Consider the following 10,586-nt stretch of genomic DNA (forward strand, 5'->3'; position numbering starts at 1 on the left):
AAAAATGAAAATGATGCATGTACTTGAGATTTCCATCCATGTACAATACTTTACAATGTCAAGTAAAGTTATAGTCAGCAAACAACTCTTCTCCTGCTTCAACTTGACAAATAGTCTCAATGCATACATGGCCATATTCTTCTGACTTGATGTGTGAAGAGGTGCATTTATGCCAAGGTGGCAAATTTGGATCAAATGTATAGCGTACGTTGGGACAGACATTTGTACTGTGAGAACTATTTATATAGCCCGACACGTTTCCTTCTTCTACACAACCAATAATGTATGATTGATCTTCCTCTTCTTCTATGTTTGGATCCTCTAGAAGAGAATATTTATAAGCTCTTGGAAATATTTTGCATATCTTTTTCCAGTCTTGAAATCTATACTTATGCCCTCCATAGTTTAGAATAGTCAAACCACTTTCCAGGGTAGTATGCACAAATAGCCCATAACCAGCTCCTTCAATACATGAAAGTCGCACTTCAAAATCCACACCGTTAATATGGAAAATTACATCTTTGGGAATAGGAAAAGTTGGTGTCCCAAAAGGATCTTCATGCCAATCATAGTGTGAAATACATCTAGATTTTATATCACTTAACTCCTTTGTGTCTGCAAAAAGAAGAAAATATTATGCATAAAATAATGACAATATCAAAGAAAGATATCATTATTTTATAGTCCAATAGGTCCATTGTATGGAAGACTTAGAGTGCCTCTTACATGGTGCCTCCAAGGTTTCCAAAAAATAAAATCATTGGAAAAAAAAGGCCACTGTGTCTCCAATCTATTGCCCATTTGAAGCATAGAGAGAACCAAGGTCCACCACTTGTCCAAGCTAGACATGGAGCATTGACACAAGATCCAACACTTATCCAAGAACCCTATAGTATATGTGGTAACATGGGATGCATTGATGCAACAAAAGTAGTCTAGCCTCCTCATCCATCTCTTTTTTCTTGTAGCCTAGAGGGATTAGTTTCAAGGTCTATCACTAGTCAAAAACTACACATAGAACATTGATACAAGGTTCCACCACATGTGAAACCTATCATCTCTAGTAGCATGGATGGTTTGATATCAAGGTTCATCGCGTGTCCTACCTATACTCTATTGTAGCATATAGATTCTGGTTTGGTGGTACTACACTTGTCCAAACTTGGCTTGTTGTTGATATCTGGAGGTAATCAAGGGTCCTCCACTTGTCCAAGTTAGGCATATAAAACAATTGCAAGGTCCACCATGTGTACAACATATGATTGATTATAGCATGCATGGTCTTATTTCATGGGCAACCATCTTCTCTCCAACATGTGTCCAACCTCGGCTCCATTGAAGCATGGAGAGAAGCAAGGTCCACCACTTATCAAAGCTATTATTTTCTCCCAGTGCTTTCAAAACCCATAATACGTTGTACATGGGGGGGGGGATTCTTGTTTCAAGGTCCACCCCTTGGCTAAGATTGGATCCATTGAAACATAAAGAGAAGCAAGCTCTACCATTTGTCCAAGCTAGGAGCCATTGAAACATGAAAACCCCATAATATGTTGTATACGAGGGGTGTTTTTCAAGGTCTACCACTTGTCTAAGCTATGGTCCATTGGAACATGGAGAGAAGCAAAGCTCCACCACTTTTCTAAGCTAGGATCCATTGAAACATGGAGAGAAGCAAGCTCCATTGTTTGTCTAAGCTAGGCTCCATTGGAACAAGGAGAAAACAAGCTCCACCACTTGCCTATTATTGCATAGAGATTCTGGTTTGAAGGTCCACCACTTGTCCAACCTTGCCTTCATGTATGGAGATAATCAAGAGTGCAATGCTTCTCTAAGCTAGGGACATAAAAGAGTTTCAAGGTCCACTACATATACGATCTATGATGGGTTGTAGCATGGGAGGTTTCATTTTAAGGTTGACCACTTCTCCAGCTCCGCTTGTCCAACCTCAGATCCATTGAAGAATGGAGAATAAAGGTGTACCAACTCTCCAAAATAGGCAGGACAATCTCTATAAAACCCATGAATTGTTAATATATGCTATGCTGTGGAGTTTTGTTTGAAGTTCCACTCCTTATCCAAGCTACAATCCATTGAAGCATGGAACTAAGTAAGATATATCTCTAGTCCAAGATAGGATCCATTGAAACATAGAGAGAATCAAGGTCCACCACTTGTCCAAGCTATGCATGGGTAATTGATATAAGGACCACTACGTTTTCACCTATACTATGCTCTATCATGGATGGTTTCATATCCTACCAATTTTCCAACCTATTTAGTAGGTTGTATTATGGGGGTTTGGTTTCAAGGTACTTCACTTGTCTGAGGTGGGTTCCATTGAACCATGGAGAGAAACTATGTCTACCACTTGTCCGAAATATGCTCCTTTAAAACATAAAAACAAGGTCCACCACTTGTCCAAGCTAAAGTTTCTCTCCATTGAAGCATGGAGAGAAACAAGGTCTACCACCTGTCCAAAATATGCTCCATTGAAACATAAAAGCAAGGTCCACCACTTGTCCAAGCTAATATAACAAATGGGTGTTGGTTACAAGGTGTACCACACTTGTCTAAACTAGTCTTCATGCAAGGTCTACCACATGTCCAAGCTATATGAGCTTGTTTTGAAGGTCTACCACACCTCTTGAAATTAGGATCCATGTAAGGTCCACCTTTTGTCAAGCTATGCATTTAATGAGTACTAAAACTAAGTAAATTGCAGTACTTAAATACCTTTCCAAGCTCATTAAGATTTTGGTCTCTAAGGCCGGCCACCACCACATGTCTAATCTATGCTCTAATTGATTACTTATGCTATTTCTCTCAAAGTCCAAACATAAGCTCCCTTCTAGCAAGGTTAGTTTAAATTTAGGCTCCAGCACCTGTCTAAGCTAGGTTCAATTTATGAAGCATCACCATTTAACCATGCTACGATCTAATGTATCATATCAAGGGGGTATTGATAAAAGGTCCAAAACTTATTGAGTTCAAGCTCTTAAGTAATTAAGTCTTTGTGAGTATTAAATGTTTTAGTTTTAGTCTACAGATCCACCATTCAAAAACTCAAGTAATTTACTATTTACATTCAAACCTTGAATGCTTGAGATAAAAAATACAAGCTCAATCAATACTATATAAAGCAAAATCTAACATTAAGAGTATCAAATCAGTAACAAGAAACACTAACATGCACAAGAAACTCAAAACATACGTGTCTCCATTTCCAAAAAGTCCTCCATTGACAGAGGATGGTGTTGTTGTTGTTCTTCTTCTCTTTGTGGAGAGCACTCCTCTGTAACAGGCACAATGTCGCCTGATTGCGAAGTGGATTGTTGAAGTCCAGCCCATTTTTCTATATCTTCATGAGACTTAACAAAGTCTAGCAGCATGGTCTCCATGCTTTTTGCCTCCTCCACACTATCAATTAAGCAGATGACTTCTTTTTTCTGTTGTATTCCTTCTTGTGCAACCAAGGAGCCATCACCAAAAACATCAACAAGCTTGCGGTCTTCAAAACAATATGTACGAATGTAGTGCTTGACCAAAGCTCTTTTTTTGGCCTCCAAATATTGCAAATCTGACATATCGTTATCTGCTACTTGAAGAAGAGAACAATCAATTGGCATGGGATGTTCCTCTGATCTTCTTCTCAGGTCTTCAAATGCATTGCCTTGTCCCAAGAAGGCAATAACTGTTAGGAATTGAATTGCTCCTTTGCAAGGAGCTGATGGAAAGTGATGCAATGCACCACAACAATGGTAGCTCAAATTATCTCCCATGGCGTGAAAGGCACATTGCAATTTTGTGAAGTTAGTGAAATCCACAAATGCAAGAAAGACAAATCCAGGATCTGTTGACCCTCCAGCAATAGCCAAGATCCCATCCAAAGCATTGTTAAATGTCTCCTCACTCCACTTCAAATTGCCTCCAACGTTTTTTGTCATATCTAAAACACATAAGCCAATAGGCACTTTATTATTGAAGTGGCGCATCAAGTAGAGATTGCCTTCCATTTGTAGGCTCACCACATAGATTGACCATGGCAAATCTCTAGGCTCAGTTTTCTCCTTTTGAAGGTGAATTGCCCATTGCATGTATTTTATTGCTCCATCTGGAAAAGCCATTTTCTTTGTTCCACGCGTCAAACTAGATCTGATCCATTCCTCGCATAGCATTAAAATTGTTTTATAAACAACATCATTGATGTTATACATTTTGACCACCTCCTCCCAGTCTTTACATGGTGAAGACTCATTCAAATTGTTGAAGCCTTCAAGAAGTGCATCTTGAATCAATTTGTCTTGCTTCAACTGCTTGATTCGATCATACATGTCAGTTGCATCACCATCCTTTGCACTCTTTGACAGTAAAATCTTCTCATCTCTAATCTCTTCTTGAATAGTCTTTACCTCTGATTCCTCAAGGCCACAAAGATATCTAAATACAGTTGTTGGGGGTTTCTTATTCTCCTCTTCTAGATTTTCAATGATTTCTATCCAGCAATCATAAACTAAATCAGAGTAGGTGACCATGTGTGCCTGTTTAGCAATCCAACTTGCTGCTGCACTCATTCTTGCCAATCGAAGAAAACCTAAAAAGAAATAGAGAAATAATTAAACTATTGAGCAAGATTTGTTAATTAAACACTATCAAAAAGACAAAGAAAATAACTTACATCCCATCCGGCACGAGATGCATGTCCCTCTGCAATTCCACTTGCTGCCTTTGGTGGTCGTCCTGCGAAGATCCATTGACTCCGTAAATGTCTCAATATTTGGCTGTAAGGTTGCTTGACATACAATGCCTGAGCCTCCTCATTTGCAATGGCAGATATAGCAGTTGCAACAAATGGAGGAGCATTCACAACAATGCGAGCCTTTCTAAATTTATACACGCTAATCAGTCTTTCAAAGATCTCTTTGTTGTTTTGTTCATTGTGAAGCAAAACTTTTGCAGCATAGATTGAATGCTGCCCATCAAGAATCCAATAATGATAATCTTTAATTTTTTGCTCCTCTACCTCTTCTACTGCCAAAGGAGTCCCCTTCTTTGATTTTGCATTTCGAACAGGCATCAAATATGCACATGCTGCAGGCTTGGTCGTACTCCGTGAAAATCCAAATAACACACTTTCAGCGTGTTTTTTATCCATAATACGTGCATTATAGTGATCAGGAGCAAGCCAACAATTTTGAATAGGGATATCAAATTCCCTATATTGGAAAGGAAAATAATTTATGTACTTATTCATTCCACCTGTATCTTTTTCTTGTCCTTTCATGGCCTCAGCTTCTAAAACATCTGGATCCACAATTCTCATCTTTGACATTGAACCCTCTGTTGATGAGGATGCCAAAGATGCCTTGTCTACATCCAAAATGGAGCTAGTTCGCTTAGCTTCTACTTTCTGCACTTTTGCTTGCTTCTTTGTGGATGGTGGTCGTGAAGCTTTCACCTTTTTTCGTTGTAGTGTGGCAATGATGGAGCTTTGAAGTTGATCTGCTGTGATATTTGGATTTGATTCTGCAAACTTCCATCCTCGAGAAAACATTGTCTCTTCTTTGTTTCTAGACATGCGCTCCAATGCATATGCTCCTGGAGATAGTTGAAATTCTAGATTCATTGGAACTAGAATGTCAATGCATTCCACCTCTGGATGACTATCAACTACAGAGACAGATGCTTCCACAACTTGTCCAACATCTTCAAACAAGCTGTCATTATCCTTTTTGGCAATAAATAGATGCACCTTATGAAATTGTGCACCCTCTATACCATGTATGTCCAAATACCATTTCCTAAGATCATTGCAAGTATAGTCAACTGAGACAGCAACCCTTGCAACCTGTTTTTTTGGAGCCATCTTTCCTGAAACAAAAAAAACCAAATGTTATTTTAACATATACTTTTTTGTAATGGATTAAGTTTGTGTGAATACAAGTTCCACCACTTGTTCAAGCTAGATCTAAGCAAGTATACATAGTGATCATTTAAGCTAGTAAACTAAGGGAAGGGAGAAGTAAGGTCCACCACTTGTCCAAGCTTAGCTCTAGACAACATGGAGAGATTGGAGGTCTACTAATTGTCTAATATAGGCTAACTATATTGAAACATAGAGAGAAGCAAAGGTCCACCACTTGTCCAATCTAGGGTCCATTGAAACATGGAGAGAAGGATGCTCCACCATTTGTCCAAAATAGGCTCCATTGAAACATGAAGAGAAGCAAGATGCACCATGTCTTTGAGATGCTAGGCTCCATTGAAATACCTTAAACCCATGATATTTTGTATATGTGGGGTTTAAATTCAAGGTCCACCACTTGTCCAACCTATTATCCCTAGTAGCATGAGTGGTTTGGTCTCAAGATTCACCACTTTTCCACTCTATGTCATTATATTAAGAAGATCTGGGTGTTAAGGTCCACCACTTGTCCAACCTATAAGGCTATATCTTAAATGGTATTATTTACCACCACTTGGAATGCACATGATGGGTTTTACATAGGGGTACGGTTCCAAGGTCCACCACTTGTCCAAGCTAACTCTATTGAAACATAGAGAGAATCAAAGGTCCACCACTTGTCCAAGCTAGGCTCCATTGAAACATGGAGAGAAGGATGCTCCACCATTTGTCCAAGCCAGGTTTGATTGAAACATGAAGAGAAGCAAGCTGCACCATGTCTCCAAAATGCTAGGCTCCATTGAAATATCTTAAACCCATGATATTTCGTACATGGGGGGTTTACATTCAAGGTCCACCACTTGTCCAACCTATTATCACTAGTAGCATGAGTGGTTTGATGTCAAGATTCACCACTTTTCTACTTCTATGTCATTATATTAAGAAGATCTGGGTGTTAAGGTCCACCACTTGTCCAACCTATAAGGCTATATCTTAAAGGGTATTCTTTCTCACCACTTGGAATGACCATGATAGGTTTTACATGGGGGTTTGGTTCAAGTTCCACCACTTGTCAAGCTAACTCTATTGAAACATAGAGAGAAGCAAAGGTCCACCACTTGTCTAAGCTAGGGTCCATTGAAACATGGAGAGAGGATGCTCCACCATTTGTCCAAGATAGGCTCCATTGAACACATGAAGAGAAGCAAGCTGCACCATGTCTCCAAGATGCTAAGATCCATTGAAATACCTTAAACCCATGATATTTTGTACATGGGGAGTTTACATTTCAAGGTCCACCACTTGTCCAACCTATTATCTCTAGTAGCATGAGTGGTTTGGGTTGAAGATTCACCACTTTTCCACTCTATGTCCATTACGTTTAAGAAGATCTGGGTGTTAAGGTCGGACCACTTGTCCAACCTATAAGGGTATATCTTAAAGGGTATTCTTTCTCACCACTTGAAATGTCCATGATATGTTTTACATGGGGGTTTGGCTCCAGGTCCACCACCTCTCCAAGCTAACTCTATGAAACATAGAGAGAAACACAAAGGTCCACCACTTGTCCAAGCTAGGCTCCATTGAAACATGGAGAGAAGGATCCTCTACCATTTGTCGAAGCTAACTCTATTGAAACATGGGGGGGGTTTACATTCAAGGTCCACCACTTGTCAACCTATTAACGCTAGTAGCATGAGTGGTTTGGTCTCAAGATTCACCACTTTTTCACTCTGTCATTATATTAAAATATTTTTGGGTGTTAAGGTCCACCACTTGTCCAACCTAAAGGCTATATCTTAAGGGTTATTCTTTCTCACACTTGGAGTGACCAGCATAGGTTTTACATGGGGGTTTTGTTTCAAGGTCCACCACTTGTCCAAGCTAACTCTATTGAAAACATAGAGAGAATCAAAGGTCCACCACTTGTCCAAGCTAGGGTCCATTGAAACATGGAGAGAAGGATGCTCCACCATTTGTCCAAGATACACTCCATTGAAACATGAAGAGAAGCAAGCTACACCATGTCTCAAGATGCTAGGCTCCATTGAAATACCTCAAACCCCATGATATTTTGTACATGGGGGTTTTACATTCAAGGTCCACCCACTTGTCCAACCTATTATCTCTAGTAGGCATGAGTGGTTTGGTCTCAAGATTCACATTTTTCCACTCTTTGTTCATTCTATTTAAGAATATATGGGTGCTAAGGTCCACCACTTGTCCAACTATAAGGCCATATCTTAAACTTTATTCTTTCTCACCACTTGGAGTTACCAAGATAGGTTTTACATGGGAGTTTGGTTCCAAGGCCCACCACTTGTCCAAGCTAACTCTATTGAAACATAGAGAGAAGCAAAGGTCCACCACTTGTCAAGCTAGGCTCCATTGAAGCATGGAGAGAAGGAATGCTCCACCATTTGTCCAGATAGGCTCCATTGTAACATGAAGGGAAGCAATCTGCACCATGTCTCCAAGATTCTAGGATCCATTGAAATACCTTAAACCCACGATATTGTATTCATGTGGGGTTTAACGTCAAGGTCAGTCACTTTTCCAAGCTATTATCCCTAGTAGCACTAGTGGTTGGGTCTAAAAGATTTACCACTTTTTCCACTCTTTGTCGTTATATTATGAAGATCTAGGTTCTAGGTCGACCACTTGTCCAACCTATAAGGCTAGATCTTAAAGGGTATTATTTCTCACCACTTGGAATGACCATGATATGTTTTACATGGGGGTTTGGTTTCAAGGTCCACCACTTGTCCAAGCTAACTCTATGGAAACATAGAGAGAAGCAAAGGTCCACCACTTGTCCAAGCTAAGCTCCACTGAGACATTTAGAGAAGGATGATCCCCCATTGGTGGAAGATAGGCTTCATTGAAACATGAAAAAGAAGCAAGTTGCACCATGTCTCCAAGATTCTAGCATCCATTGAAATACCTTAAACCCTGATATTGTTTACATGTGGGGTTTAACGTCAAGGTCAGTCACTTTTCCAAGCTATTATCCCTAGTAGCATGAGTGGTTTGGTCTTCAAGATTCACCACTTTTCCACTCTATGTCATTATATAAAGAAGAACTAGGTGTTAAGGTCGACCACTTGTCCAAACTATAAGCGTATATCTTAAAGGGTATTCTTTCTCACCACTTGAAATGTCCATGATATGTTTTACATAGGGGTTTAGTTCCAAGGTCCACCACTTATCCAAGCTAACTTTATTCTTCTCATAGAGAGAAGCAAAAGGTCCACCACTTGTCCAAGCTAGGCTCCATTGAAACAGGGAGAGAGGATGCTCCACCATTTGTCGAAGCTAACTCTATTGAAACATGGAAGGTTTACATTCAAGGTCCACCAGTTGTCCAACCTATTAACGCTAGTAGCATGAGGGGTTTGGTCTCAAGATTCACCACTTTTTCACTCTGTGTTATTATATTAAGAATATTGGGTATTAAGGTCCACCACTTGTCCAACCTATAAGACTATATCTTAATGGTTATTCTTTCTGACCACTTGGAGTGACATGAAAGGTTTTACATGGGGGGTTGGTTCCAAGGTCCACCACTTGTCCAAGCTAACTCTATTCAAACATAGAGAGAAGCAAAGGTCCACCACTTGTCTAAGCTAGGGTCTATTGAAACATGGAGAGAAGGATGCTCCACCATTTGTCCAAGATAGACTCCATTGAAACATGAAGAGAAGCAAGCTGCACCATATCTCCAAGATTCTAGACTCCATCGAAATACCTTAAAACCCACGTTATTTTGTACATGGGAGTTTACATTCAAGATCAACAATTTGTCCAACCTATTATCGCTAGTAGCATGAGTGGTTTTGCTCTCAAGATTCACCACTTTTCCACTCTCTATCATTATATTAAGAATATTTGGGTGTTAAGGTCCACCACTTGTCCAACCTATAAGACTATATCTTAATGGTTATTCTTTCTCACCCCTTGAAAGACTATATCTTAATGGTTATCCCTACCTATTATTGCTAGTAGCGTGAGTGGTTTGGTCTCAAGATTCACCACTTTTATTAAGAATATGTGGGTGTTAAGGTCCACCACTTGTCCAACCTATAAGGCTACATCTTAAAGGTTATTCTTTCTTACTACTTGGAGTGACCATGATAGGTTTTACATGGGGGTTTGGTTCCAAGGTCCACCACTTGTCCAAGCTAACTCTATTGAAACATAGAGAGAAGCAAAGGTCCACCCCTTGTCTAAGCTAGGGTCCATTGAAACATGGAGAGAAGGATGCTCCACCATTTGTCCAAGGTAGGCTCCATTCAAACATGAGGAGAAGCAAGGTGCACCATGTCTCCAAGATGCTAAGCTCCATCGAAAAACATTAAACCCACGATATGTCGTAGATGAGGGGTGTACATTCAAGGTCCACCACTTGTCCAAGCTATTATTGCTAGTAGCCTGAGTGGTTTGGTCTCAAGATTCACCATTTTTCCACTCTATGTCATTATATTAAGAATATGCGCATGTTAAGGTCCACCACTTGTCCAACCTATAAGGCTACATCTTAAAGGTTATTCTTTATTACCACTTGGAGTGACCATGATAGGTTTTACATGGGGGTTTGGTTCCAAGGTCCACCACTTGTCCAAGCTAACTCTATTGAAACATAGAGAGAAAACAAAGGTCCACCACTTGTCCAAGCTAGGGTCCA

The sequence above is a fragment of the Adiantum capillus-veneris genome, chromosome 17 (assembly GCF_014529385.1).
Source record: "Adiantum capillus-veneris isolate H3 chromosome 17, ASM1452938v2, whole genome shotgun sequence".
In the NCBI taxonomy this organism is placed as follows: Eukaryota; Viridiplantae; Streptophyta; class Polypodiopsida; order Polypodiales; family Pteridaceae; genus Adiantum; species Adiantum capillus-veneris.